The sequence below is a fragment of the Aotus nancymaae genome, unplaced genomic scaffold (assembly GCF_030222135.1).
Source record: "Aotus nancymaae isolate 86718 unplaced genomic scaffold, 86718_ANA_hifiasm-v0.15.2.pri h1tg000040l, whole genome shotgun sequence".
Taxonomy (NCBI): Eukaryota; Metazoa; Chordata; class Mammalia; order Primates; family Aotidae; genus Aotus; species Aotus nancymaae.
This window is the reverse complement of record NW_026988454.1, coordinates 69,499,302-69,526,784: the sequence shown is the minus strand read 5'-3', so window position 1 is coordinate 69,526,784 and position 27,483 is coordinate 69,499,302. Positions and strand designations below refer to the sequence as shown.

At 34.6% G+C, this 27,483-nt stretch overlaps 1 long non-coding RNA gene across 1 annotated transcript in view; it reads left to right on the top strand.

Annotated features, from left to right (window-relative positions):
• Positions 1 to 19,362, top strand: part of LOC105711437 (uncharacterized) — a 236,420-nt gene extending 217,058 nt beyond the window's left edge. Inside the window, exon 3 of the long non-coding RNA XR_010336558.1 lies at positions 19,297 to 19,362. This is a non-coding gene — a long non-coding RNA (uncharacterized LOC105711437). The remainder of the gene's footprint in view (positions 1 to 19,296) is intronic.
• The last annotated feature ends 8,121 nt before the right edge of the window (positions 19,363 to 27,483 follow it).

Below are 27,483 nucleotides of genomic sequence, written 5' to 3'. Positions count from 1 at the left end.
AACCACCTTAAACTTCATATGGGACCAAAAGAGTGCCCGCATAGCCAAGTCAATTCTAAGCAAAAGAGCAAAGTGGGAGGCATCACACTACCGGACTTCAAACTGTACTACAAGCCTACAGTAATCAAAACAGCATGGTACTGTTACCAAAACAGAGATATAGACCAATGGAACAGAACAGAGGCGTCGGAGGCAACACAACATATCTACAACCATCCGATCTTTGACAAACCTGATAAAAACAAGCAATGGGGAAAGGATTCCCTGTTTAATTAAGTGGTGTTGGGAAAACTGGCTAGCCATATGCAGAAAGCAGAAACTCGACCCCTTCCTGACACCTTACACTAAAATTGACTCCAGATGGATTAAAGACTTAAACATAAGACCTAACACCATAAAAACCCTAGAAGGAAACCTAGGCAAAACCATTCAGGACATAGGCGTAGGCAAGGACTTTATGACCAAAACACCAAAAGCATTGGCAACAAAAGCCAAAATAGACAAATGGGACCTAACCAAACTCCACAGCTTCTGCACGGCAAAAGAAACAGTCAATAGAGTGAATCGGCAACCAACAGAATGGGAAAAATTTTTTGCAGCCTACCCATCTGACAAAGGGCTGATATCCAGAATTTACAACGAACTAAAACAGATTTACAAGAAAAAACAAACAAGCCCATTCAAAAATGGGTGAAGGATATGAACAGATACTTTACAAAAGAAGACATACATGAGGCCAACAAGCATATGAAAAAATGCTCATCATCACTGGTCATTAGAGAAATGCAAATCAAAACTACATTGAGATACCATCTCACGCCAGTTAGAACGGCAATCATTAAAAACTCTGGAGACAACAGATGCTGGAGAGGATGTGGAGAAATAGGAACACTTTTACACTGTTGGTGGGAGTGTAAATTAGTTCAACCATTGTGGAAGACAGTGTGGCGATTCCTCAAGGACCTAGAAATAGAAATTCCATTTGACCCAGCAATCCCATTACTGGGTATATATCCAAAGGATTATAAATCGTTCTACTATAAGGACACATGCACACGAATGTTCATTGTGCACAGTTTACAATAGCAAAGACCTGGAACCAACCCAAATGCCCATCGATGATAGACTGGACGGGAAAAATGTGGCACATATACACCATGGAATATTATGTAGCCATCAAAAACGATGAGTTCGCGTCCTTTGTAGGGACATGGACAAACCTGGAAACCATCATTCTCAGCAAACTGACACAAGAACACAAAAACAAACATCGCAGGTTCTCACTCATAGACGGGTATTGAACAATGGGAACACATGGACACAGGGAGGGGAGCACTATAAACTGGGGTCTGTTGTGGGGGAGTGGGGGGAACAGCAGGGGGTGGGGAGTCAGGGAGAGATAGCATGGGGAGAAATGCCACATATAGGTGAAGGGGAGGAAGGCAGCAAATCACACTGCCACGTGTGCACCTAAGCAACAACCTTGCATGTTTTTCACATGTACCCCAAAACCTAAAATGCAATTAAAAAAAAAAGTAAAATGTTTTTTATATGTTGCTAGATTCACTTTCCTAATATTTTGTTGGGATTTTTGCTTCTAAGTTCATGAGGGATAATGGTTTATAATTTTCCTGTAATGTCTTTTTTTGATTTTGCAATAGTGTAATATAATCGGTTGGGAAGTATTCTCTTTCTAAAAAATTGTGAAGGATTAGTATCATTTATACATTAAGTATGTTAGAATTAATTATTTTTATTTTAGAAAGTAAATCAGATCATATTAATTCTTTGCTTAAATTCCAATTATGGCTCCATGTTAAATTTTGCACAGAATCCAGTTTCCTTACCAAGGTCTACAAGGCCCAGTGTATAAAGGGCTTTTCTATATCTGACATTTTCTTCTATTACTTTCTTACTTGCCCACTACTATGCTCTAACTACATAGGCCTTCTTATGTATCTCAAACACTTTAGTCTGAGGGCCTTTTTACTTGGTTCTTTCTATTCCTGGCTCTTTCTCATCAATTACATCTTAGCTCAAATGTAATTGGCACATAGAGTTCTTCCCGGTTTACTCACCTTCATTGCTGCCCCAGTGACTTTTTATACCTTACTCTGTTTTATTTTTTTTCCCAGAACTGTTTGGTATTTCACATTCTTATTTGTTTTTATATTTAGCATTTATTATCTTTCTCTTCTCCCTTAAACATAAGTGCTATAAAGGCAGCTATCTGGCCTTTCTCATTTGTTGCTATATCCCTTGTACCTAGAACAGTGTCTGGTACTTAGTAAAACCTCAATCATAATTTGCATAATAAGTGAATGAAATGAGTTATTCAGGGTCTTGTTTGGATTTTGGAAAGATAATTAGATAATGTGAATTTTTCCAATAGTTCTTAATCAGAAACCTTAACAATAGAAAAAATAACTTGATAGAAGTAACAAGATCCACTTTTGTTGGTAAATAGCATTTACAAAAGTTTGGTGTCAGTGTTGTCAAGACTGTATTTATTTGTCATATGGAGAATAAGAAATTAAAGAGGTGGTTGGGATCTTCAGGCTCAATTACTTCATCCAATAATTAAACTGATTAAACAAATATTTCCCTTTGCTCATTTTACTGATCCAAACAGATCATTCCATAACATCCTGCTGTGATCTGTTGTAACTTTAAGGATCTTGAAGCTATATTACTTCCTCATTTTCTTTATTCATTTAAAAAAGTCAGCCTCTAATGGAAGATACAAGACAATTTCTACTTTCTTAATAAAAAGATCCCCTGGCGGTTTTTGGTTTACTTAGTATTTTAAACATCTATGCACGTAAGACAGATCATGTAATACCCACATAAAATATTTCAGTTAGAAATTTGGTTTTGCGTTTCTATTTAAAATCTTATAAAGCATTAACTGATAAAAGTTGCTTTTTTCCATTCATACATCACAGAATTATTGTATTAAGATTTATTTCAGTTATCTACCTCTTCTGTGTCTGTATCAACACTTCAACCTTTTCTTTTTTGTCATCAAATACCATTTTCCATTTAACAGATTTCCAAAGTAGCTTATTTTTAAAGTTGTTTGAGATACAGCAATCTTGGAATCAGCATATGATATGTCTCTAAAAATTTTATTCCAAGCTATAAGTAAATATTTGAAAAACATAAAAGTTTTTATTTTTATTCACTCTACCGTATACTTATTGATACACCACTTTGTGTATGTTTGTGTTGCATTTGTTTTTATCACATGATCTTTAAAACCTTGTTTCTGAGGCCATAAGTCTCTTTGAATTGTAAGCTCTTATTCCAGGTAGAATTACTGAATCTGCATTTAATATTTTTTGGTCTCTTTTCTTTTTTGTTGCTCTTTAAAAATCAGTCTGATAATTTAAGCATCCCAAATTAGCACTGATTACAGGCTAATGTGTCTTCCCCAAACTACACTTAGTTGCTTAAATATTGAATTATCTTTAATAAAAATATTTTAAAAGCCCTCAAATACAGTGGAACATTATTTTTTGTGTGAGATCATTTGGGGGAAAATTCATGCTTCCAGTTTGGCCAAATAGAGATTTCAAAGAATATATTCGTGTATTTTAAAGAATATATTATAGGAATAGAACTTTTTCTTCCATTTGTTTAATGTAGATTTTTCTCTTCCATCTTTTAAAAATACTTGTGCAGAAGAAGTGAGCATTTTATTTTATTACTTTTATTCTTCTGCTAACTGCCACCATAAAGAAATCCACCTAATTGATCATATGTTTGAAGTTGAATACTACATGCTTTGTGAGAATGTAACATCTATGAATGTTGCTTTCTTTGAAAAGTCAAATAAAAGCAGGTAAGTGACTTATAGAGTATCCTAGTATTTGACATGTTAGAATTAATTTTCTATTTTTAGATGTGCAACTCAAATTTTTATTAAAACAGGTAACTTTAATATATTTATAATAATAAAATCCTATTGTTAACAAATCTATTAGGTGGGTAGGCAGTTCATAGGCAGTACCTATGCCAGATATGATAGTATACTAGTTAAAGGTATGATTTGGAACAAGGCATCCTGAGTTTAACTCTTGATCTTTCTTTTATAGCCATATGAGTTTTAGGAAAGTTGCTTAGACTCTTTGTGCCTCCGTAGGCTCATTTATAAAATGAGAATGATAGATTAGTGAATAATTTGTCAAGCACAAAGAAAATGTGTGGTGCATAATAAATATTAAATAAGTATTTGACATATTAAATATCTGTTATTATTATTATAATCAACAATAACAATAGAATGTCCAGTCAATAACTTTGTCTTTTTAAAAATTTACTCATTACTTTTTTCTGCAAACACTATGATGACTTATGATCTTAGTCTTAACACCAGTTCATCTAATTGTGATTCATTTTCTTTTTCCCTGTCAAACTGTTTCAATTTAAAATCCATTTATTTGTTAACTACTATTAGTTAACTATTTCTTGGTGGGATATGTCTTCTGCCAATTAAAAGTTTATTGATAGTTATATTTGACAAAAATCCAATTAACTGTAAATAAGATGAAATATAATAGGAAGAAAGCTAATGTTTTTGATCATTTATTTAGCACTATTCTTCAAATTCCCTTTTCTCTATTTATTTAATTCCAAACTCTTCTAAATTGGTGTTACAATTCCAGTTTTTACTGGTAAAGAAACTGGAATTCAAAAAGTTATGAAAATTGCTAAAAGCCACACTGGTGTAACTAGGATTTACAACTATTTGTAAATGAAGAGGGTAATTTTATTACGCAGAAAGAAGGTCAAATTCATCCTAGATGTTGAAGCTAAAGTTTCTAAAAATGCTGTTGCTTTTGAAACTGACAATTGGCTATGTTTCACAGGATTTGGGGCAGTTTTTCTTGTGTCTATATGTTGGTTCAGGCCTACTGTTGTTCTCCTTTCAACTAGGACATCCTCCTGATTTTTTTCAACTGAGGTATCTTATCTTGCTTTTGACCACCTCTAGGAGGTTGCATATCTTTGTTGTTATGAAAAACAAGGTACCTGATATTCCATGCCAACATCACTTCTTTATGATTCATTTGGACAGCTCTACCTACAGAAAATCCTGGTTGTCCTGAAAGTACATACAATCCCAAAGACAGAACTTAAAAGAAAATAGATATGTGACTAATACATTGCAAATGAAAGTCAACTCCTAAATATCCAGGTAGATTTTAACTATCCCCAAGACAGATCAATAAAGCCAAATTTGATGATTTCAGATATAGCTGATTTTGAGCTATTATCTTAAAACCAACTTGCTATCTATTTCCTGTACAAATGAAAGATTGCATGACTTTTACAGTAAATGTTACTTAAGGAAAAAATTGCCCTTATAGTTCTTGGCCAAGTATCTGGGGTCGCATGGAAAACCTTTGGAAGCTTAACAGTTTTGGCAGTTCCCCAGAGTTTAGTAGTATTAATGTTTTAATTTCCTAATAACATTTTAAATTTCTTTAAATTCTCAAGTAGATTATGTCATTTGAAAATAAAGGATAATGTCAAAAAAGTAATATAATAACCTTTAGATTTTTAAATATTGATTTTGGAAGTTCTTCACACTTAAATAATCTAATATAATAATTGGTTGGTCTGGTTTTTCTTCGCATTGAATTTAAATTCCTACAGGAGTATTTTAACATAATAGGTTGCCAGCAGGAGCTTAAGTAGTAAAAATAAAGAGTGGATGCCATTATAATAATTTTTGAGAAAATTTTCTCTATTTCTGTACTCAATAACTATTTATTTGTGCCTTTATAGTTAAATTCATCACTGTGTCTTTACCTAGATTTGTTTATTGCTTCATACTCAAGTATAACTGGCTGCTGATACATTTTCACTGAAAGATCACCCTCGAGGCACTTCAAGCCCAACAGCTCCAAAATCAAATTTGTTATTTTTATACTATAATTTTTCTTCTTCCAAGTTCCTTAATTTGGTCCATGGTGTCACCATTCATTATTCATTCAAACAAGAAATCTTTCAGTTATATTTAAATTTTCCTTTCACGTTCCATATCCAATTAGTTACTAAGTCCTTTTGATCCTGCTTTCTAATTTCTGAAATAATGAAATAATTTTTTTTTTTTTTTTGCCATCTCCTTGTTACTATTGCTGTAGCTTTCAAATTAGTCTCCTAGCCTATTCTTATTTCAAACTCACCCACTGAACCTGTCTTCTATTCTATGTTAGCCTAGGTCTTCCACTAAAGCAGATTCTGAGACAGGGCTCTCATGCTCGTTGCTTATTTTGAGAGGTGATCCAAAGGAACAAGAGCGAGCTTCTGAGAAAAGTGAAACAAGCAAGGAGAGAGCAATGATCTGGGTGCCTTATCAAGCTGGGTCCATGGAGGGGGGCAATTAGCACCCCATCTTACTAAAGACTCCTGAGGAGCTTTGTAGAATCTACCTCAGAATTGTACATCTAAGGGATTGAAGAAGGGAACATTTATATACCAGCTTCCATCCTTCACTGTTCTAGAGTTTCTTAAGAGGTGTTAACCCAAACATTTTCAGGTTTAGTTGAACAGATGCCCACATGGGATTGTACCAGAGAAATTCAACTTCAGAAAGCAAGACAGCAGTGCTAACTGCATGGGTGTTGATCTCTGCCCTCACAGGTACCCACACTTTCAATGTCCTAATGCTTGTTGCTCTCACTGTTCCAAAATTCGTAATTATTTATGAACAAAAGATCTTGTGTTTTAATTTTGTACTGGACCTCTGCAAATTATGTAGTAGGCCTTGTCAGAGGCACAGAGTGACCCTGAGGTGAGGGGTTTCCTAAAGCAATTGTCTCCCATATCAAAAGTTTAAGTAAAATAGTGAGTCAGGATAATGTAAAGTAAGGCTTAAGAGGTATCCAGTCTATATCTATGTGTCTGTGTTTCTATTCAAGACATGTGAGTCTGGGGCCTCTCTGCTTAGGGCAGTCCCTGAGGGCAACCATGTAGGCCATGATTCAGGCCTGGTGTGCTGATTCCTCAGATTGCATGTGAGCATGAGCTCACAAGCATTTCTGAATAAACCTCAGATTAAATGTGAGCATGAGGTCATAAGCATTTCTGAATAAGCCTTCTCCTGTCTTCTCTGCACCTCCCTCCACCCCCAATTTTGAATTGAGGGACTCATTCTTAAAATCAGCTAGGGAGATACTCCACAAACATGAGGGAAACACATAGGGATGGGTAGGCCAGGAAGAACACCGCTTTTGTTTGCTTTTTTCTTCCTTAATGTGGTGATTGCTGTTCCAACCCAGAGCTTCAAGGAAGGAGGGGAAGCACATCCACAAAAAATGATTTAAGTGATTTACCGATAAATATGTCTTTTCTATAACATCCTTTTGCTATCTCTTATGTACCATTAAGGAATCTAAAGGAAAAGGTACAATTTGGGTATATAATCTGAAATATGCTATATCCAATATGCTATTATATTTTTACTGGACAAATACTTTTGTCAGCTTTTAAATATCCAGGAATTGGGAATGTTTTGATTGATTCTAAGGTGAACTTTTATTTTTGAGAAACAACAGAAGACTAGAAAGCACAAAGTGAAAATAATACATTTTACAAAAGAATGAAAAACACTGAAGCACCCCATAAGATGTAGAAAATAGCCTCAAAAGGGAAGACCTAAGCATTATTGGCCTTAGGTAACAAACTTTGGTGAGGAGGTGGTGAAAGGGAACTCTTGTACACTGTTGGTGGGAATGTAAATTAGTGCAACCACTATGGAGGACAGTGGTTGTGTCTATAGAAACATAGACACACAGATATAGATGCAAGACATGGGATGTGTACTGAATACTTCCTCAGAAAACTAAAAATTGAGCTTCCATATGATTCAGCAGTCCCACTGCTGGGTATATTTACAAAAGAAATGAAATCAATTTGAAGAGATATCTGCACACCTATGTTTGTTGCAGTACTGGTTACAATAGCTAAGATTTAGAAGCAACCTAAGTGTCCATCAACCAAGGAATGGGTATAGAAAATGTGGTACATATACACAATGGAGTACTATTCAGCCATAAAAAGAATGAGATCCAATTATCATTGTGTTAAGTGAAATTATTGCAAGTCACAGAAAGACAAACGTCTCATGTTCTCACTTATTTGTGGGATCTTAAAAGCAAAACAGTTGAACTCATGGACATAGAGAGTAGAAAGATGGTTACCAGAGGCTGGTAGTGGGGACCCAGGAGTCAGGTAGAGATGGTTAATGGGTACAAAGAAAACAGTAGGAATAGAAGGAATATAGGAATAGTAGGAATAGAAGGAATAGTAGAAATAGAAGGAATAAGACCTACTGTTTGATATCACAATAGCGTGACTATAGTCAATAATAACTTAATTGTACATTTTAAAATAAAGAGTGTAATTGGATTGTTTGTAACTCAGAGGATAAATGTTTGAGGGGGTGGTTACCCCATTCTTCATGATGTGTTTATTTCACATTGCATTCCTGTATCAAACTTCATATATCCCAAAATATATACATCTACTATGTAATACTCACAAATATAAAAAATAAAAAATAATTTTTCTTAAGTGGCAATTGCCCCACAAATTAGGGTGTGTCAACTATTTTTTTTATGGTCAAAAATCTGTAATGCAATGTAGGGAGGGTTTATAACCTCTTCAGTCAGAACTATCTAGCAAGCTAAATATGAATATGAACCCAGCCCAATATTTTGCTCATTAAGTTGACAGTATTAGTTTTGGAATTTCATTTGTAATTGGTATCTGAAGATAATCATTATCAGTTTATTTTCACCCCACCCCATCCCCTTTTTCTTAGTATGCAACTATGAAAAATGGGAATTGCAAATGATAATTGTTTAGGACTATTTTTTTTGAGACAGAGTCTTGCTCTGTCACCAGGCACCAGACTGCAGTTCAGTGGCACGATCTCCCCCTCCTGGGTTCAAGCAATTCTCCTGCTTCAGCCTCCTGAGTAGCTGGGACTACAGGTGTGCACCACCATGCTGAGCTCATTTCTGTATTTTAGTAGGGACGAGGGTTTCACTTTGTTGGCCAGGATGGTCTCGATCTCTTGACCTCGTGATCCGCCCGCCTCGGCCTTCCGAAATGCTGGGATTAAAGGTGTGAGACACCGCACCCAGCTAGGACTATTTTTTTACAGTCAAAAAGATAAAACTGTGTACATTTGATTGGATTATGGAAATAGTTACTGCTTACTGTTTAAGCATTTCTTCTGTGAGTGTCTCTAGTTGTTTACATGTACTCACTTTACAAGTAAATCATTGTGAAAAGAAAATTAAAACAATTTAATAAGGTTTTGTTCATGTTAAAAAGTCAAATCATGTGTTTGTATACATATGCATGGTACAGATACATAAGTTTTATGTGTAAACACATAAATAAAAACAGGAATGATTCGAACAAAAGGATATGAGAGGTTATTATTATTATAGTTTTTGGGTGATGTTTCTTCTCCAAAGAGGCAAATAGCTACATTCCACTGAGCACCTGATTTTTCTTTGTGTCATTGTTGTAAATTAACTTGTTGTGATGATCTCAATAAAAACTGATGACAAATTATTTTTGAAAAATGTGGATACATTCATCATCAATTGTGATCAGCTGCAGTGAAGATATTCTTTGAAAATGAGGTGTTCTAAATTAAGATGCCTAAAAAGTACAAATAACAAAAGCCAACAGAGCAAAACCTCCAGCTTTTCAAACTTGGTATGTGAATGTGTCCATTTTTAATGAGGAAAATTAGGGCAGCATCAGTTCGGGACTTTCAGAAGAAAATAGTGTACTGTACCAATTAGTGAGTCTATTCTCAGGAGGCCACAGTGACACAATTCTTCATCCTGCTGCCAGGTGGCGCTGTGCAGTAGTAGGTGCAATCTTGGCGCAAGGCATAAAATGTCTGTTGCTGACCTGGCGGTTTAATTGTATTACTGACCCTGGCAACTGATTCTACTGAAAGTGTGAAAACTTTCCAAAGTTCCAAATTCTAAATCATCTCTGTATAACTCTAGTTGAATAGGTGTTAATCCTCACTTTTGGTGGCAAGATTCTGTGCTAATGAATAAATCTTAAAAGACTAGATAAAAGACTCATGGTTTCCAAAATGCACTAATGTCTTTCATTTTAACTGGTGCTTATACCTTATAAACACTCTGCTTTGAATATAAATAAAGCAGTATTAATATAAAACTCTTTTGTTGCCAATAGAATGCTTTTTAGTTTGGAAGAGTCAGACCAGAAAGAATTTAAAGGCAATGAATAGAGGAAATATCTTATAGTATTAGTTTAACATGTGTAAGCTCACACTTTAATTTCTTTTTTAAAGAAAAGCCTTCTATTTAATTTTTCTCTCCAAAAAGTCTATTTTTGCCCATTTATTCCCCCAAGGATAGTTACAATCATTCTTAAAATGGTCAACTTTTTGTGTGTTTTTTTTTCTTTTGGCATTATGTAATTTAGTTCTTTTTCTTTGTTATGATAATGACCTGACTTCAAAATTACTCTTAAATCAATCTTCAGACAGCAAGTTCCCCAGCCCAGTGCAGTAGGCATATATTAATTCTAAAATTATTTTAAATGTTTGATTTCTTCGATTGCCATTACAAATTTAAATTCCCAAGTTGTGTAAATGTATAAGGCAAATGTGCTCTTTGAGAGTATGAAACATGTATCAGAAATATGATGTTTTAGGTCTTTAAGAGATGAGATTTTAAAAATGTGAGCATTTTTGCAATCGATGTGAAATTGGACAGTTTTTCTTGTTGCCAATCTTATCTTTTCATGTTAAAGAGTCATCTAGGCATTACAATGACTAACAGAACAGTTGAATTTATAGATATATCTTGATTGTATTGGTATTATGATGATCCATGGTTTATGGAAATTTTAATTTCCAGAGAGAGGGGGCCATATTTAGCAGTAATTATTAAGTTTGTCATGCAAAGTTTACTATGGCAATATGAGGAATAGGAGTAGTATGAATGTGTAAATCGGTTTCCTAGTGTTTGAAAAGGGAAATGTTTTTATTAAATGTTAATTGGTAGGGACATATTTCTTAGAGTGGTTCTTATTGAATATCTATACTGTGGTGGAGACAGTTGAAATCAATTATCCGTTGGACAAGAGCTGTGACTTCAAGGAGGTTTTAGTTTAATGGATGACAGAAAATTCTATTTCAAAGGGAGTGTCATAGAAATAAAAGATGCTTAATAAAGAGTTACTGGGAGCAGTCTAAATATTTTACAATAAAATGGAAGCTTAATAAAGTACCAACATATCCCTATAATATGCCACTTAAACATCATGTTTTTAAGAATATATAATGGTACGGATAAATACTCACCAAATATAATTACAAAACAAGATAGGATATAAAAGAGTATGTAACCTTTCTCTCTAATAACACACACATATGATAAACTCAGTTTCATATGAAATAATTATAAAATATATATTGAAAAGATTTTAGATATTTTCATGAAAATGTTAAAAGCAATATTTTTCTGGGAAGTAGGATTTTGAATTACTTTTTCTCTTCACATTTTGTGCTCTGGAAATTTTTTTTTTTTACTACATATATTATTTTTATGTGATAAAAATGCATTTTCTTTTAAAACAGCAACAAAAATGATGTAATAGTATTATGTTCAAAAGTGCAACATTTTGTACTTTTGCAACAGTTTGCAACATGCAGTCATTTTATTGTCAATATGTTTTATGAAACTGATAAAAAAAATCTAGTTCTTTGCAATGCTACTGGTATATAGTCTCCCCATTACCCTGAACGTGGGCAAAATTTTTACTCTGCGATATCTAACTGGCAGTATTTTACATAATCATACCTTTTAAAAGATCTATAGTTTCAATGCATTTTGGTTGTTTTGATAAGTAAATTTCTTTTATGTAGTTTTAAATGCAAGCTTAATTTTGCCTTTCCATTGATTCATAATGTATAGGCGAGGAGAGACAAAAAGTGGCATGAATAAATGTGACTAAGGAAATCCTATTAAATGCTGGTTTCTAGGCTTCATTTTGTACTAATTGGTTTTTTTGAGCGCTCACTGTGTGCCTGGCATTGTGCTAATAGCATTTTAAAATACTTTATCTCATTTTATTCCCATGTTAACTCATGTTTGAGTTCATATTGTCCATATTGTTATTTCTATTTTACAAGTAAGCAATTGGGTCTCAGAAAGCTAATGGTTTACCAGAGGTCACAGGATCTGAGACTCTTTTTAGACTTAAAAATCTGTGTTCTTCTAATTGTAAATTAATCAGTTGTTTTACCACATAAATTACTTTCAGGGATTTAATTATTTTCTCTTATTTAAATTATAGGACTTGGATGAGGTTGCGGGGGTAAGAGGGTGGTGCTAAAATTCTTCCTAATAAAGGGCTACTTAAAGTTTTCCAAAATTTTATGTTTGTATTTGGGTCTAGACAAAATGTATTGATTACCCAAGTTGCTGAGAGTGAAAATAGCTTGAAAATTGAACAGATAGGTATACTTTTTACACTGTTAGTAGATAGGAAGTGACCATCTAAGATCTCTGGGTCCTCTAAAGAACTTTCAGACAATACTAGTTTGTGATCCTAAATGTACATTTTACTGGCTGCAATATATGCTAATTAGCCTTCTATTTAAAAAAAATGTGTAAAGTCTGTTTTAAAGAGTGTCTATAAGAAGGATATATCAGTAATAAGAAGGATTAGTTACAAGTAGGTAAGGGCAGAATTATTTATTTGTTACAAAAATCCAATAACATTTAAAGGAAACAATTGTCAGATTAGAAAACAATTCATCATAGAGAAAAAAAAAAGTAATGCAATGAAAGTAGAAATAATAGAATCTCATAATGAGTGAATAGACTCTGTATTCGAAACTATTTTGCTGAGAGCACTCTGATACCAGGAACAGATGAAGTGAGTGACCTCGCAGGGCTTTTCTAATTTCTGTGATTCCATAACAAAGCACTCTGAAGGTACCTTGCTTATGACATTTCTGGATTTACATTTTACCGCATAATGAACTGCTGAATGATTTTGGTTGAAACAGTTTCCATATTATTGCACGAGTCATCTCATTATTGAATGGAACAACTCCACAAAGATCAAAACTGGAACTTGACTATAATGATTTTCTAAGTTCATTTTATAATCAGTGATGCAATGCTTCACATCCGTATTCATGACTATAAAAGGTTTTGGGGACGCTACATGTGATCAATATCATATGCCATTAAAATTATGCAATTTACTTTTATAAAATACAAAAAATGACCAGAATGATATGGAAACTATAGAGTGCATATTTCCTTTTTATTAGTGCTTTTTTCCTCCCATCTCATACAGCATCCAATTTAGGGCAAAGACAAAACAAAAGTGTATCTTGAATATGCATCACAGGTTCCAAAAATGAAAAGAAATTGGATTTGGATAGCACTTACTCAATAGACAGATATGATACATGGTAAGAAGGTGCACTGTCTGCCCTGTGATAGATTAAACTACTTTGTAGGAAAATTACTGTGAGCCAGTCACCACCACCACCGTGGCTAAATCTTTAATAAAATTCTCTTCCATATTCAGGAGTGAGGTATGAAGTACACAATAAGCAAAGTGAAGTAGAGTGCCATTTATCAAACACCGACCAGGTCTGTAATCTTCTGCTTTATCCTTTCTTTGTACTTTATTTCTTTATTGTTACAAGGAGGGATATTTACCCAGAGCAGTGGGCATGAAGCCCTGATAAACCTCCTCCTTCCTGCCTTTCCCCTCTTCTTACTCCTTTTCGTCAGCCTTGTCAGTATAATTTGTTTCCTTCTAGGTGGTCTTTTGCTTGTTTGGCATTCTTTTTTCTCTTCCTTTCTCTGCCTTTCTTTGAAATGTGCATTCATGATATGGGAAATGACACCAAAACTACAGGAAAATGCAATGGGAATGCTAACAGCTACAATGAAGGACCTTCCAGGATGCATTCGGTAATGACTTTGAATGCCTCTTGGCAAGATAGCAGTGTTAAAATGTTGTAGACAGCCCCTGGGTGGCAGTGCACAGCCAGTCCTGATGCCAACAAAAGCATTTTCAGAGTAAAGATTTTATATGTGGGTGTATGTGTATGTGTGTAATATATATGTGTGTGTAATATACATATGTGCTATATATGTGCATAATATATATGCATGTGTATATGTGTAATATATATGTATATATTTATATGATGTGTGTATGTATATGTAATATATATGTATGTTTCTATATATGACATAAATGTTTTATATTTGTATATATCTACATGTATGTGTGATGTAGATGTGTGGTATGTTGTATGAAATATATGTATATTTTATTATATGTATGCACACACTACATTTTTAACCAGCTACTCCCAAACTAAAGAATTTAAAAGTAACTTTCTCTTTGAAAGATACAAACTCTCTAATTTATCTCTTATTTCCTAAGTACAATAATGATAATTTTGCTAAAAATAATTTGCATGTCTAAAAATCATATACTAAAAAGGTCCTAGCTATTCTAGCCATGTGATAATGTCTGTAATGTTTTTGAAACCATGCAGATATAGGTACAGATGTAGAAGAGTCTAGAGGGTAGTGAGAATGTGGCTGGAGGTGTTTTGTGCCCCTCAATCTGCACACTGCCAGTCTATGCAGCAGCCTTGGGGGTAAATTATTTTTAGTACTATTATAACCCTTTTTTATTGTTTGAATAGCAGTTTTATGACAAAACATTTATAGTCAGGCTGCCTTTGTACTTGAATGAAAGGGAGCAATCATAGAGAGTGATAAGGCAACAATGGTAATGATAACTGCATTTATAAAGATGTACAGAATTTAAATGGGTGTGCTAAAATAGACTGGTGGCAGTTCTCTGTCTGAACCTGGAGCAGAGATGGGCACAATTCTTGTGGCAGAGATGCTTTTGTTATTTGGGGCAGATGACAGAGAGAGAGAGAGAGAGTGTGTGCACACATGTGCGTGCTTTCCTCTGTTATTGTTTCTTCCTTTCAGTTAAATGTACTTGATATGTAGTTGTAGGGTTAGTAATAACAAACAGAAATATTCTATATTCAGATTGATAATTATCATAATTTTGTGAAATTATGATAAAATGCAACTGCATTTCTGCATAAACTATTCAACTGAAGTATTAGTTCTTTAAAAATTGTGATTATTTGCTCTTATCTAGCATTGGTCTATTTCTCTGTCTCTTGACACTCTACCTCTCATGAAAAATTGAAAATTTTCTCTGAGAATGAAAGGAGGATGGAGGGGAGGGTGCTGTATCTCAAAACATAATTCAAGAGTGAGAGGTTATTCTGTCTGCTTGGTATCAATGGTTTTCATATATTTTTACAGTTTCATCAATTTTCTTTATTCCTAATGTTGTGATCATAAGTAAAAGTGAAGCTTCTTTGGGTCCAGTTACATTCTTTTTTTTATTTTCAGATATTTTGTAGCATTAACATAATGGATATAACATAATAAAAAAGGTTGACATTGTACAATTGCCTTGTGCTCTACATAAAACTAAAACTATACACTGTGGGTTAGAAATAGTATCTTCTCTTCACAGGGTATCCCCAAGGTGTCTTAAAATCAGCCATACATTACTGAAGTCTATATTTTGTCTTCCTCGGCCCATTCTCCTCTTCAGCAAAGTTAATAACTTCTATCATGAAGAGAAAAAAATCAATTTATTTATGTCCCACCTTGTTTCAAAAAGAAATTAAGGTGACTTACAAAGATACATAAAATAAATTTAAAACTAAGTGAGGGAAATGAAAGCCAAGGGAGAGCCAGAGAAGGAAGGAAGGGTAGAGAATAGACTGTTACTATGGAACAAAATGCCTACCGTGAACCCCTATGTGCTTGTGAGATTTGGGCTGCAGATTTAGGTTTCAGCTCTCTAGCAGCCAATACAAAGATGGAAACAATTCCAAGAACACAGAGTCAACATTAAGAGAATAAATAGATTTCTCAGGAGATGTGCAACTATTTCAGGGTATTCAGGCTTATAGGAAATTTGTCTCCTGGGTCATGATAGATAGAACACTGTGTAATCCCAGGAAATAAGTTTCTTAACTATAGTCTATGATAAACACACCATGTAAGTATAATAAAAACTAGTTGTATGCTATGCAGCATCTTGAGAAAGCAAAAGTCAGTGAAAGCAAGTGTAAAGTTTATTAATTCAGTAGTCATCTATTTAGTATGTCCTCTGTATTCTGCAACTGGCAGGAAATTGAACAAGCAAATAATGAGCAAGAGCCATAGCCTCCTGCCCTCATCACACTTACAATTTTTTACTGAAACTGACATTGACAAATTAGTTATGTGTGTGATAAAAAATACTACGAGTGATGAGAAGAAGACTTAGCTTAGGTCTGACAGTCTAACCTAATCCTCAGGTAGATGTCACAAGAGCTGGGACTGCATACAATGTAGACAGCTGTATACAAATAGCACTTCTTTTTTTTGAATTTTTTATTTTAGGTTCGGAGTTACATGTGCAGGTTTGTTACATAGGTAAACTCATGCCATGAGGGTTTGATGTACAGATTATTTCATCACCCAGGTACTAAGCCTATTACCCATTAGTCAATTTTTTGGCTTATCCCCCTATTCCTACCCTCCATTTTCAAATAGGCCCCAGTGTCTGTTGTTCCTCTCTTTGTGTTCATGAGTTCTCATCATTTAGCTCCCACTTATAAGTGAGAACATGTAGTATTTGTTTTTCAATTCGTTCATTAGTTTGCTAAGAATAATGGCCTCCAGCTCCATCCATGTCCCTGAAAAGGAAATGATCTCATTCTTTTCCATGGCTGCATAGTATTTCATGGTGTGTACCATGTTTTGTTTATCCAATCTGTCATTGATGGGCATTTACGTCGATTCCATGTCTTTGCTATTGTGAATAGTGCTGCAATAAATATTCGTATACATGTGTCTTTATGGTGGGTTAATTTAGATTCCTCTGGGGATATACCTAGTAATGAGATTGCTGGGTATAATAGTGGTTCTGTTTTTTGCTCTTCGAGGAATTGCCACATTGCTTTCCACAGTCATTGAACTCATTTATACTCACACGAATAGTATATAAGTTCTCCTTCTCTTCTCTCTTTTTTTTTTTTACAACTTCTCCAGCATCTGTTATTTTTTGATTTTTTGAATAATAGCCATTCTGACTGGTGTGAGATGGTATCTCATTGTGGTTTTGATTTGCATTTCTCTAATGATGAGTGATATTAAGCTTTTTTTCATATGCTTATTGGCCACATGTGTCTCTTTTAGAAACGTGTCTGTTCATTCTTTTGCCCAGTTTTTAATGGGGTGGTTTGTTTTTTCTTATAAATTTGTTTAACTTCCTTTTAGATGTTGAATAAACAAGTAATTAGGAAAGGGGTCCCTATTCAATAAATGGTGCTGGGAAAACTGATTAGCCATATGCAGAAGATTGAAACTGAATCCCTTCCTTAAACCATATATAGAAATAAACTTAAGATGGATTAAAGACTTAAATGCAAAACCTAAAACTACAAAAACCCTGGAAGACAACTTAGGCAATACCATCCTGGACAATTATGATAAAGACATCAAAAGCAATTGCAACAAAAGCAATAATTGATCTAAGCCTAATTAGATCCCCCCCAAAATGTTAATTCTTTTGCTGTGCAGAAGCTCTTAAGACCTCTTAAGAGCTTCTGCACAGCAAAAGAAACTATCAACAGAGTAAACAGAGAACTCACAGAATGAGAGAAACTATTTGCAAACTATGCATCTGACAAATAGCATTTCTATGAATGCAGCTTTTAATTTGTGTGGGGTAGTGGTGAGTTCAATATGTACTTCCTGACAAGTCTGAAAAGTTCACTTTTTCTGTGCTGCCAGTTGAGAGCAAAGCCACGTGCCTCAGTTGAGCTGAGGCTAGAAAAACAAGAAAAATTAAGAGAGTTTCATATTTAACCATATCTATTTGCTTACATGAAGGAGAAAAAAAGAAATTTTTAGATTTACATTTTGGCCGCCTAATTCTCCCATTATGAGTCTTTTATCTTGTAATATGTTTAGTCTTTTCTTTAGTGTAACTCATATACTAACCTGTATCTGTAGAATTTTTAAACATATTTTCTGTCAACAGTCACTGTTAAAACCATGTTTCAGAAAAGAAATTTTTTAGAAGGCATGGTTATTTATCAGGAAAATACATACATCTATTTGAAAAATCACATTTTATGATATCAAGGAATTTATTTTTCATTAATCATATAATTGGACTGTAAATGCACTTGTTGTGTTCCTATTTAAGTTGTTATTAATAGTATTGAGCATAGCTTCACTTTAAAATATGGAAATACAACATTTCAAGCAATCTATCTTTTTGGTTCCATGTGTCTCCAAGAATGGCCTTGTTTGTTTAGCTTTTAAATTCTTTTTTCAGATCCATAATTAGCTCTCTTCAAATGATTTGTTTGTTCCTCTTTTGGAACTGTTTGTGAAAACAGTGGGGAGGGAGGAGAAAGATGTCTAGTAAAATGATGATGAATCCAGTATTATGATAACAAGATGTAAAAAACCTCCTAGTAGATTCTGGTTTCATGGTAAGATAGGAAGAACACCTAGTCTTTGGTAACCATTTTTGGATAATCGGGTCGTGTTAACTTAGCAGGGAGACAGTTGCTATTTAGCATGAGATTGTTTACCAACATGGAAGGGATTTGGCACCTTCTCTCAGAAAGTAATTCTCAAGCATATTTTGATTAGCAAACCTCCTATCCTGCCTTACCTAAATATATAAGCCCTGCAGTGACATTGAGCACCCCTCCTCCTTTTTCCCCTACATTCTATTGTCTTATTTGCTCCAAAGTAATGGAATAAATAAATAATCTTTATTACTATTAACTTGAATTTAGAGGTTTAGAGGAGCTCCGTGTGGGATAATGGAACTCATCTCCTGCACACTGACACGTCAGAGGAACCACAGTATCTTTCTTTAAAGTGGATTTGCTTATGAGACATGGGGATACGAGATAAGCAGTAGTTTCATCTCTTCTCTGAGTAATTCATAAATCTCATGATCTTCAGAATATTCCTAAAAAGAAGTCATCATGCTGCGTTCTATCCATCTCCAACCCCCACAACCATCCCCAGCTTTAAGCTACATGAGAAATACAAACAATATGTCCTCCATTTCTCTCAAAGAAAATATAAGTCACAGAAATAATTTTTTTATATACCTTTACAGCCTGACTATGGAAGATCCAACTCATTTGACTCTGACTGCTTCTTGAGAAATAGTAACAACAAAAAGATACTACTTACCTCTGAATCGCTCCAGGTAATGTTTATTTTCTAATTTATGTCTCTCTTGGGGTTTAAAAACAGTGATACAGAGGTGCATCCAAAAGTTATAGAAATGGCTTTAGACTAACTACAGATGGCCATGTGTAAAATTAAGCAAAAACCTGAAACTCCTTTTATTGTTGCCTGATGTTACCTATTGCAAGTAGCCACTATTAATACTTTGTGGAGCTCTGGTTGTTCAGCATATATAAAACTACTGTTTACAGTGGAAAAGTGGACTTCACAACTACCTGAAGCTTATATACATTCTTAAAAGTGAAGGATGTCTCCATGACATAATACTGGTTTATTTGAACATTAGAGATTCCAGTTTAAACTCAAGCATAATTAGTTATACTATAACACTAAGCAAGTTTTCTTCTAGTTGGCAGGTTACTTTCAGGTACATAATGACAAAAATAGATTTGTTTCTTTATATCCTTTTATTTCTTCCTTAGCTTCCCAGTAAAAGCTTTTTGGCATGACAGAATTCTATAGGACATATTTCCTTCTAGACCTCATTGAGAAATATTTAAATGTTAACCACATTAGGACACTGAGAAATAATACACATATTAGGTATAATAAGAGGAAAAATCAAATAACAAATAAGAATAAAGAGAAACTAAAGAAAGTGGTAGAGACGGGGAGGAGAAAACAGGAAAGTGCCCTCAAACTAATTAAAAAGCAAAAGCTTCAATACGGCATTGTATTTCAAAGCAGATACATTTCTTCATGGACATATATTTTAATTTTTGATACAGGAGATGATGTTAAAAACTCTTAACATCAGGTAAGAGTTTTTTGACAGGTAAGAAATGTTGCCCTACAAAATGGGATTTAGTAACTAACTTTTCACTCAAAATAAGATGTTCACAAAATAAGAAATGATTGGAAATAGCCTCACTGTAAGGGGGAAAATCTGCCTGTTTATCTATTTCGAGAAGTAACAGTAGTTGTTACATTTCAGACATTCTCTCCTAAAGAATATAATTGTAAAGATATTGCAAGACAAGAGATTTTTCTCTCTTCAAATTTATCTATGCAACTTGTCTGCAATATCTTTACTGTGATAAAAGGCTCCTCATCACTATTTTTTTAAGAGGATGAAAGTTTTATGTTGTGTCCAGAAAGACAGTTCTTATATGTCCAACTTAGTTGATAACCAAAAACTGTTTTAAGCACAATAGGATAAATTCCATAAAGGGAAAAGGAATTACCAAGTAGCAGGTACATATAGATATATAATATATCAGTTTCTCTTTTTCATCTTTGTCTTTTCTTTGTTAGAATGATATCTATATGCCCTTTTTATGTATTATTGGGATATGATGTTGGCTCCCATCAGATGATGCTATAATAGGTAACATGGCAGCATGCAATGTGCTCTTCAGAAATACCCTGTGTTTACATCTCTAAATGCTACATTGATATTGTAACCCCAATAGTTGTTTAAAATTAATTTGTTCACTGTGTTCAATACATTAATAACATCAGTTCTGGGTGGCTGTCTGATAGGGATTGATAATGACAGTACTCAGCTGTGGATCTCAAAGAGTCACACTATTCAGCAAAGATTTTACAGAGTGAATTCCTCACTTTCCTACTAACTATGATAGTTAGGTAGAAGTGATAGTGTAATGGGAGGATAGGTAAATGCTTTAACTCATGCTTAACATTTTATCAGGAGGAATTTCCTAAAATTACATTTTTAATTTTGTTTATTTTAGATTTATAGAATTGTAGACATCAAAATAAATCTCTAAAAGATCACCTAGTGTAACTCTCTTACTTTACAAATGAGGAAACTGAGGACCAGGGACTTTTTTTGTCACTTGTATCAGACCCACGGTCAATAGCTAAGTGGAGATGAAAGTGCCAGTCTCTGTGACTCAGTCCATTGCCCTTTATACTCTTCTGCTTTGCATTTCATCCAATTATGTCCTATAAAAATTAAATTATGAAATATTTCAAGCATACAGAGAAGTATTAGTGGGACCCCTACATTGGAATCCTTAACATGGTAATGTTTAGCTCTATTTCCTTCTGGCCATTTTGTATCTTTATTTTAAAGAATAAAGCAGACACATTTAAGCTGCTTGCGTACTTCTCTCTCTTGTTTCTGGGGAGGGACATACAAAATACAAAAAAATACATACAAAAATAAGTATTTTTTTCAAATTTTGGTAAGAAAAATTGTAAACATGAAAAAGCTGAAAGAATCTTACTGTGATGATTGTGTAAACTAGTATCTGGATTCTGCTGTTAACATTTTACTACATTGCTTTGTCACACATCTATTCATCTAGTTATTCCTAGGTTCCTCAATATATCTACTTTTGTTTCATTTCCAATGGAAGTGCAGATATTAATACACTTTCCCCTGAACACTTAGCATGCATATCACGAAGTAGTGTTCGTTACTTTTAAAATTTTTTATTTTGATGTAAAATTTGCATGCAATGAAATATACTTTTAAAAAATGTACTTTCATCAAGTTTTGACAATTGTGTCTACCTGTGTAACCACCAGCATGATTTTGCTATAGAATGCTACTATCTCCCCAGAAAATTCTCTCATAAGTCTTCTCAGTCAATTCTTGCATCAACTTGCCCAGAAATAATCACTTTTTTTTTGTTTTTTGAGATGGAGTTTGGCTCTGTTGCCCAGGTTGAAGTGCAGTGATGCGATCTCGGCTCACTGCAACCTCTGCCTCCTGGGTTCAAGCTAATCTTCTGCTTCAGTTTCCCCAGTAACTGGGATTATAGATGCGCACCACCACACCTCGATAATTTTTTTTTTTTTTTTTTGTATTTTTAGTAGAGGTGGGTTTGCCTTGTTGGCCAGGCTGATCCCAAACTCCTGACTGCAAGTGATCTGCCAGCTTTGGCCTCCCAAAGTGCTGAAATTACAGACATGAGCCACTGCACCCAGCCCAACTGTTTTAATATTTTTCACCACTAGTTAGTTTTTCTTGTTCTAGAGCTGAAAATAAGTGGAATCAAACAGTATGTCCTGTTTTACATGAAGCTTCTTTCCTTCAGCATAATGTTTTTGAGATGTATTCATGCTATTGGATGTATTGATTGTTATTTTTTTTATTGTCAGGTATTATTTGATTGTATGAATGAATCTTGGTTTGTATATCCCATTCTCTGTTGACATAATGTAGGCTTTCTAGTTTTGCTCTATTCTAAATAAATCTGCTATGATAGCCATATCATTGTCTTTATATTTAAAATACATCTTATGTAGATAATATAGACTCTTGCTTTTCAATATCTGATGATCTCTACTTTTAAATTGGAATTATTAATACACTTATAGTTAATGTAATTATTATCTTTGGATTTAGGTCTATCATGTAAAAATTTTATTTTTGTTTTTCTTTCTCTGTTTTTTGTTTGCTGTCTTATTCTAGAGTATACAAATATTTTTAGAATTTTTAGAATTATGTTTTATACATTGGGTTTTTAGCTATGCTCTTTTGTGTTATATGTATTTTAGTGGTTACTCTACGTGTTACAGTATACAGCCATAATTTCCCACACTTTAATTACTGATAATATTTTTTTACTCAAAGTAAAATGTATTAGGTTGGTGAAAAAGCGTTTGTGATTTTTCCATTAGTTTTGCACCAACATAATAGAAATGTTTCAACTGTATAGGCCCCTTTACCAATCCCCATCTTTTTTTAGTAATTTTTATATGTTATGTATCTGCATACATTATAAACTGTAAAGTTTAAACACAGATTTAAACAATATGTGATAAATTAAAAGGAAAAAGTAATCTTTTGTATTTACACATATATTTATCATTTTCCTCAGTTCTTCCTAAAGATTCAAGTTTCTATCTAGTATTATTTTCCTTCAGTCTGAGGACCTTTATTTACCATTTCTTGTAATATAGGTCTTTCTAATAATAAATACTCTGAGTCTTCTCTTATCTAAAAGTGTTTTTATTGTTCCTGCATTTTTGAAGGATATTCTTTCTGGATATAAAAGTTCAGTTTGACAGTTTTTTTTTTTTTTTTTAATTTAAGCACTTTAAAGATATTCTACTTTTTTATGCAGTTTTTGTTTCTGATGAGAGCATAGCAGTTATTTGAATTCTGTATCCATGGTGTTGTTTCCTCTGTTTTCAAGACTTTTTCTTCGTATTTGGTTCCCATCAATTTGACTATGGATGCATTATTAATTTCATATTTATTCTGTTTGATGTGTTGAAATAATTGAATTTGAATATTTACACCTTTCACAAAATTTAGGAAGTTTTTGGCCATGTTTTTTCAAATATATTATCTCTACCATTCTGTCTTCTCTTTCTGGGACTCCACTTAACCCGTGTGTTAGTTTAGCATTGCTATACAGAAATATCTGAGACTGGATAAAAAAGGTTTATTTGGGTCATGGTTCTGTAGGCTGTACTCAAAGCATAGTGCTGGCACCTGCTTCTGGTTAGGGCCTCAGGAAGCTTACAATAATGGCAGAAGGTGAAGGGGAGCCAGCATATCATATGGTGAGAGAGGCAGCAAGAGAAAGAGTGGGGAGGTGCCCGGCTCTTAAACAGCCAGATCTCACATGAACTCATAAAGTGAGAACACATTACCCTGAGGAAAGCACGAAGCCATTCATGATGGATCTGCCTCCACGACTCAGACACCTCCCACTAGGCCCATCTCTAACACTAGAGGTCACATTTCAACATGAAAATTGTAGGAGACATAACAGCCAAACCATATCATTCCAGTTAGACATTTTGATACTATTACAAAGGTCCCTGAGGTGCTGTTCAGTCTGTTTTCAATCTTTTTTTCCTCTTTCTTCTTCATTTGGATAGTTTACATTGTTCTATCTGCAGATTCACTCTTTCCACTGACATCTCTACTCTGCTTATAAGCCCAGTTAGTAACATTTTTGTTTATTTGTTTTGAGATGGAGTCTCACCCTGTCACCCAGGCTGGAGCATAGTGGAGTGATCTCAGCTCACTGCAACCTCCATTTCCTGGATTGAAGTGATTCTCCTGCCTCAGCCTCCCAAGTAGCTGGGACTACAGAAATGTGCCACCATGCCCAGCTAATTTTCGTTCTATTTTTGGTAGAGACGGGTTTCACCACATTGGTTAGACTCCTCTCAAACTCTTGACCATGTGATCTGTCTGCCTCGGCCTCGCAAAGTGCAGAGATTACAGGCATGAGCCACTGTGCCTGGCCTCTAGTAACATTTTTAAATCAGATTTTGTACTTTCCAGTTCTAAAATTTCAATTTTAAAAATATAATTTCTTGAGCAATGTCACACAGATGGCAGAGTAGGGTTACTAGTGGGGTTATGAAACCCCACAGAAAACCAAATATAGACAACTATTCACAAACAGAAATAGCCAAAAGAGGCTCAAGGTCACATGAAAAGATCGGAGGCAAGAACAAACAAACAAAAAAACAACAAGAACAGCAAAGGAGAATATCCACATATAAAATATGGTTGATGAGACTGGTATACCTGAGATGCCAGGAAACAGCTAGGAGTAAAGAATAAAGATTATCACTATTAGCTACAGGGTGGGAACCACCATAGTCCCTATCAGCCTATTCCACTAAGAACACAAGGATCTCTTGCCACTCAAGTAAACAAGAGCTATTCCTACTGGGAACCCCAGAAAGGGAGATGTTGACTGAACATCCCTCTCCTGCCCAAGAACTGGCCACTGTTGAGCTGCTTTGGGAAAGGAGTCACTGCCTCTCTCACCCCATGCATGCTTTGATGCCAAACCATGGATGTTCTGCAAGTGCTCACACTCCAGACCAGGGTTCTGCAGCTATACTGAGTCCACTTACAGTTTAGATATGGGAGCCATTGTCAGAGTGAGCTATTTCCCTCAAGAATGAAGCCCTGATGCACCTAACCAAGCCCTGATGCACCTAAAGAGGTGCACCCTGATGTCATAATGAGCTATAATGCACCCTGATGTCATAGTGAGCTATTTCACTCAAGAGTCAAGCCCTGATGCACCAAGAGCCAAGTTCTGATGCACCTAACCATGTCCTAGGTACCAGCCTACTTACTACAAAGAGCTAGACACTGCCTTGGTCCTGGAGTTGCACTAATTGTGCACACATCTATGCTCTCATTTTGGCTACCTGGCTACTTCATAAGGATTTGTGCTTCAGCTACTGTTACCAAGGCAGGAATAGAGGTGCCTTAGCCTCAGGTACTGACTCAGCTGCCATAGAGAGCTAGACCTTGCCTTAACCCTGGAGCCACTGTAACTTTTTTATATATGTGCTTCCATTTTTAGCTTTCCAGGCCACGTCACAAGCATCTGCACCTTACAGTCAGTTACCAAAGCGGCAGTGGAGATGCCTGTACCCTGCTTATTAATGCTATTGTTCAATCCCAGAGTCTTAATTCCTCCATTCATGCCTGAGCTTCAGACCTCAGCTCTGTTGCTCTTGCAGGAGTGCCATTTATCAGACATCACTTCCACCATTACTTCTAGCTAGCTTATAAGCCAGACATAGTGCCAAGAGTGATCCCCTGGCCACAACTTCCCTGGTAGGAGAAAAAGAGATTGTGAGGACCTTAGCAGCCATCACCACCAAAGACCCCAACAACCCTTGCTGTCACTGCAAATATCTACATATTGGCTGCTGAGGATCCCTGCAATATTTACCAACACTGACTTCAGCTGACAGAGCTGCACATAGATTACATAGCTGACACCCACACTGGTACCAGGACTGCTGCACTCCACCCAGCAAGTGCCCTCATACTCCTCAAATGGGAAGGTCTCTCCACAGGAGAGATAGCCTGTAAAGGCTACAGATGTTACTGCTCTATCAAATGCACAGTCATCAATGTAAAGTAGCAAGAAGTATGAAAAATCAAGAAGACATAGTGTTGCCAAAAGAACGCAATAATCTCCCAGTAGCTAACCACAAAGAAATGGAGATACATGAAATGAGTGAGGTAGAATTCAAAATAGTTGTTTTAAGGAAGCTCAGTGAACTGCAAGAAAATACAGAGAAACAATTCAATGAAATTAGGAAAGCAATAAATGATCAAATGAGAAATTTAACAGAGAGATTAAAATTATTTTAAAAAAGAAACTTGAGAACCTAAAAATACAATGAATAAAATAAATAATGCAATAGGGAGTATCAGCAGCAGGCCCAATCAAGCAGGAAAATTGTTCTGTGAACTCAAAAGCAAGTTATTTGAAGATATATAATCAGAGGAGAAAAAAGAAGAATCATAAAGAATGAAGAAAGCTTATGGGATTTATGGGACAGTATGAAAATAGCAAATGTGAATCTTAAAAGTTAATGAAAGAGAAGAAAAAGCTAAAGGGATAAAGCTTATTTAAAGAAGTAGTAAGTGAAAAAATTTTAAATTTGGAAAAACAATTTGTCTTTCAAATGTATATATGTCTATACATTTGATCCCATATATATATACATTTGACCTTCCTGTACCTGGAAATTGATATATATCTATTTCCTGTACCTGGAAATATAGATATATATGTAGATATGTTTCTCTTTCTCTTTCTCTCTCTCTCTCTCTATATATATATATATAATATATATATATATGTTAAATAAATCAAATATATATATATATTTGATTTATTTAACAGAAAAAAACTGTTCTTGAGTTAAGCCAAGTACACACTGGCAATTCTGAGAAAGGAGAACACACACTAACAAAAAGAACACACGAGCTCTAATGCAAGTTTATATGGCGAGTGTTTTTAAAGGATTTAAAAAGGATGCTCCATCTGCATAATAGCTTTTTCTCATTTACTTAACAGATGCATTTCTGTCTGCTTGTGTACAGCAAAGGGTTAGAACCTGAATAAACTTATTTATGATTTTAGAAATGTGCTATTTTAGAAATGTACTCCATAGAATTTACTTCACTGCTCCTACCACTGATTCTTCAAATAAGCAAAGCATGGAAGGTCTTATTCTTTGAAAATATTTTCAAACACTAGCACTTTAAGTTGAAAGATTGGTAGAAACATAGCAATTATATATATATATATTTGTAGGTACAGGAAGGTCAAATGTCTCTAGTCAGACTCAA